Raw genomic sequence first — 4,280 nt, 5'->3', positions numbered from 1 at the left:
TATAGGTTCTACAGAATTAGTTCAGAAAAGTCACTGAACAAATAAATATCAAGGATGATCCCTATGGAAGGGAGACATTCTGATTTCTAGAGCTGTCTCATCTATGTTATTTTAAATGTCCAGTTATCAACAATAACAACAACAACAACAAACCATTAAACAAGGGGGAAAAAAAAAGAAAGTAAGATCCATATGCAGGAAAAAGTATAATCAAAAGAAACTGCTCCTAAGGAAGGAGATGTTAGACTTCCTAAGAAACAACTTTAAATCAGTTGTTTTAAATATGGTCAATGACCCCTAGGAAAGAATGTCTAAGGATAAAAGAAAAATATAGGAATAATATTTCACTAAGTAAAGAGTATCGATAAAAAGGAATCAAAGAGAAATTCAAGAGCTGAAAAGTACAATAACTGAAACAAAACTTTCACCAGAGGAATTCAATAACAGATCTGAGCAAGTCGAAGAAAGAATGAACAAACTGTATAATATGTCTGTTGAAATTATGCAGTGTGAGAAACAGAAAAAATGATGAAAAATAACTATGAGTTAGCATCAAGTTTACAAGTCAATGCATAATGAGAGTCCCAGACAAAGAGAAGACATACTCTGAAAGAATATTTGAAAAAATAATGACCAAGAAGTCTCCAAATTTGATGAAAACAATCTACACATACCAAAAACTCAATGAACTTCAAGAAGGATAAACTTGGAGTAAGAGAGCTGCACCTGCATATGATAATCAAACTGTCAAAAAGACAATCTTGAAAGCAGAGAGGAAGACATGACTCATCATGTGCAACATCAATAACAGTTGATCAGGAAACAGAGGACAGGAAGCAGTGAGACAACATTCAAAGTGCTCAAAGAAAAAGGTTGTCAACCAAGAATACCCAGCAAATATGTAAAAATTAAAACTTTCCAAGATAAACAAAAACAGAATGCATCAAAGGCAAAATTGCCCTACAAGAAATACTATAGGGAGTGATTCAGCAAATCTAGAGACAAAGTAAAGTAACAGTAGCTAGTGGCTTGGGGGGAATGGGACGATGGGATACTTAAAGTTTACAGAGTTGCTTTGCTTTTTAAGGTGATGTAAGTGCTCTGAATTGCTCAGCATTTGGGTGATAGGTCCGCACAGGTATTCACATGAGAATCCATAAGTGTTATTTCTGTTTGCTGCCCATATACCTGGCCACAGCATGATGTTCTTCCACAATGACTACAAGTTGTTCAGATTCTGTAAATCCAAGTGTCATAAAAACTTTAAAAAGGAGCGCAACACTCAGAAGTTCAGGTGGACTAAAGCATTCTGTAAAGTAGCTGATAAAAAGCTTACAGTGGATAATTCATTTTAATTTGAAAAACATAGAACCTGTTAAGATACCAGTGAAGCTGTGGAATCAAACTACTCATGTATGAAGAGAGTCAAGGAGATCAAACAGAAATGCCAAGCTAAATTTATAATGAACAGGTTGAAAAAAAATAAAGAACAGCAGCAAGTTCTGGACATCAAAGAAATCAAACAAAACATTCCTCTCATCCGGGCCCCTTTTGCATGCAAAGGAAAGCAGCTGGATAACAAAATGGTACAGAAATTACAACAAGGTGTGGACATGGAAGTTGTTTCTGAAAATCTTTCTGCCTGCAACCATTTCTATGAGTGCACTGGAAAATCTCTAAAGATAGAGATTTAGAATGCACTGATATCTAAATGTCTAAATTATTATTTTTTTTGCATAAGGTGACCCAAATGAAAAGGATAAAAATACAGCTCTTCTACATTGCTATCTGCAAAACATCAGATATTACGGATACTAGATTGCATCTCAATGTTAAACCTTCACTGACAGATGTACTTATGTAAATCATGAAAATTCTGTAAATAAAGAAGTGAATTATAAACACGAAATGGTCAGACTACTTGGATAATGGCACTAGGTAGAAAAAAATTCATAGCTAGTGATATATAAAATAAAATTTGTTTTGTAGTAAAAAAAGAAAGAAAATGCTCTAAATTGACTGTGATGTTTGCACATATCTGCAAATACACTTTTTAAAGAATCGTTGAATTTTACACTTTAAATGGGTGAACATCATGGTATATGAATTCAATCTCAACGAGGCTGTTTTAAAATAATGAGAGAGGATGAATTATCACAAGACAATAAAGATTAAAGGGCCAAGGATGAAAATGGGGATGAGCCGTATGAAAGAACAAGGGAAAGAAGGTGATGCCATGAAGACAGCAACAGGGGAAGGACAGACATAGTGGAGGTGTCACAGACACTAACAGAGAAACTTTCCTGAAGGACAGAGTGAGAAGTAGAGGCAAGTGATACAGGAAAGTCAAGTAAAGAAAGGATGAGATGAGACCCACTAGATTTGATTATAATCAAGACTGATCTCAAGATCACAGGCACATGGGGAGAAAAACTAAGGCATCACGCAGAGGTTCGAACTATGAATGTAAAGTGTTGAAATATTTGAAAGAAAATAGAATTTTAAACTGTCAGATGAACAACCTGAATATCATAGGTACTCAAAATACTTATGCAGAGTAATTTTATGGATATTCAGTTGATTTATCAGGAAAATGTCTTAATTCAACCGCTATGTTTGAGTTTCTGAAAAATATAGTATTGACGGAGTTTACATTTAGCATTAAGTCTTCTGCTTTTACTGCAGAACAAGTATATTATTTTAGAGTTATCAATGGAAAGATGTTAACTAGATAACCTACTTGAAAACAACAAAGATATTTTTGTCATCAATTCTCTTTACATTCTATGAAGTTTGCTTTATCTTCTCACCAACGTCGGTCTTTAAAGAAGTACTATCTGACACTCTCACATGGATATCAAAAACCTCAGAAATAAACTTGGAGCTCCAATTTGGTAAATTTGTAATATGAGAACCTGCATATATCTACAGCCACCTTTGCTCTGCTATTCATCTGTATTTCTACATGTTCTCTGAATTCATCTGATCTACTTTTCCATGTTAACACAGAGAAGCTTAAGTTCTTATAAAATCCACTGTAAAATAAACAGGTTATTAAAAAACTGAACTCACCTGAGCTATATTCATTTTCTACTGCTCTTGGAAGGTGAAAAACTGTGAAGATTCCACTGTGGAGGAGGAAAGAGAAATGGGGTCATAAGAAAGACTAAACTGCCTATAATCATCAACCTAAAAATCTCATAATAACAGCTGAAGAATAAGCTTCCCTATGGGATAACGTCCCTTTAACATTCTTGAGACGAAACAGGAAGAACCACACAGGCAGCACCACCTAAACATGTGCATGTCTGATATGATTATGTGGGCTCAACCTTGCATTTTCACTGAGTAAGGCAAACTGCTTTTTGTCAACAAATTAACAATTTATGCCTTCTGACTAATTAAAACAAAAAAATTAAAATATGTAGTAAAACAAAGGATTGGTTAAACAAATTTAGATACACCAGAGGTGAAACCTTCTACTTTCATTAAAAAAAATAATGAGAGAGGATGCCAAAAAACTAATGCCAAAAAACTACTCAGGCTATATTGTTAATCCAGTTCTTGTTATCTTTACAGTTTGAGTTAGAGTTTTCACAGAAAACTCTGAAATTAAGATGGGATGCTTTATGGAAGAAATATATTTAACTTTTTGTCCCAAGTTGGTTGCAGTTTCTAAAAACTATATCTTAATAAGATGTTTATATTACTTAACTGTGAGTAAACAGCATTGTTCTGCTGTTTGGTTCTGCTCTGGGTGACTTCAAAAATCATTAATTTTTGGCCCAATACTTTTGGGCTTCCTAAGATGTCCAATATAGAAAATCTTTCTTCTACTATCTCTTTGCTATCTCTTTGTTCAGGAAATAGGGAGCAACAGCATAACTCTAAATTTCACATGTGGTGATGGACATGGTATGAGAGCAGCTCAGAATCTGGAAGAGTCGAGGCAAAAACAAAGAAAACATGATGTTGTTTAGGATTTCATCAGCCCTGCTGGTTACACCTTTCCTGGACATCAGTCCTCACCAGCCACCCAGTAAAGTACCTTTTCCTGTGTAGCGAGACAGTCACCCATCTCTCTCGATTACTGCCTTCTGCAAGTTGGTCCACAGTATCCACTGTCACACAGTCTATGGTGGCTTCTGGGAGTGTCGATATCACCAAGTCTCATTCGTGCTATACAGGGATCAAGACCTGCTTCTGGTGGGGCAAATCAGTACCTGCTCCTTTCCAGAAACTTCTGCCTCTGCTCTGAAACTCTGGTGAGGGGTCTTTTC

General features: G+C 35.4%; 1 pseudogene; it reads left to right on the top strand.

Moving 5' to 3' along the window:
* Positions 1-444: 444 nt before the first annotated feature.
* On the top strand, positions 445-3,174 carry LOC111734188 (annotated as a pseudogene).
* The last annotated feature ends 1,106 nt before the right edge of the window (positions 3,175-4,280 follow it).

Source organism: Pteropus vampyrus, unplaced genomic scaffold, assembly GCF_000151845.1.
Source record: "Pteropus vampyrus isolate Shadow unplaced genomic scaffold, Pvam_2.0 Scaffold839, whole genome shotgun sequence".
NCBI lineage: Eukaryota > Metazoa > Chordata > Mammalia > Chiroptera > Pteropodidae > Pteropus > Pteropus vampyrus.
Note: the sequence above shows the minus strand (reverse complement) of the source record. Positions and strands in the feature narration are given on the sequence as shown.